Source organism: Atta colombica, unplaced genomic scaffold, assembly GCF_001594045.1.
Source record: "Atta colombica isolate Treedump-2 unplaced genomic scaffold, Acol1.0 scaffold41, whole genome shotgun sequence".
NCBI classification, from domain to species: domain Eukaryota; kingdom Metazoa; phylum Arthropoda; class Insecta; order Hymenoptera; family Formicidae; genus Atta; species Atta colombica.
The window spans coordinates 1,403,997-1,404,565 of NW_017259520.1; positions in this window are offsets into that span (position 1 = coordinate 1,403,997).

Sequence of the window (569 nt, forward strand, 5' to 3'; positions counted from 1 at the left end):
AAATATATATAATATATAAGATAATTATATACATTATCTTACGTAAATATAATGTAAACTGTATGTAAATGTTCTATTCTATATCTAAATTGTTAGAAAATTATATATACTTATTCAACTTTGAATATAGAGGAGTTCTCAAGGTCAACCTAAAAATTTATGGAAATTTCCATTTTTTATTTTTTTATTTCTATATTCTTGTAGCTGACATTGAGATCTTCTCAAAATATTACAATGAAAATCTTTTTTTCGAGATATGAGTTGTTAAATTTCAAGTATCGCCAGCATCAGCATTATCCAAGTTGTTCGACCGTTCAGCTAAAATCTCTTGTAAATGTTGTTTAAAGACATGACCTTAATAACATTTCTCGAAGTCAAGATTATTGCAAATTGTTGCTCTGAATTTTTATGTGAAAAATAGAGCAAAATTATAACACAGTAATATGTATTATATTAAATGTTTTTAAAAACAATATACATATTTATCTAATAGCTAGGAAGACTAAAGACTACTAGCTCATAAACAAAAACTTAATATCGTATGTTATGCTGTAAGAGAACTATATATA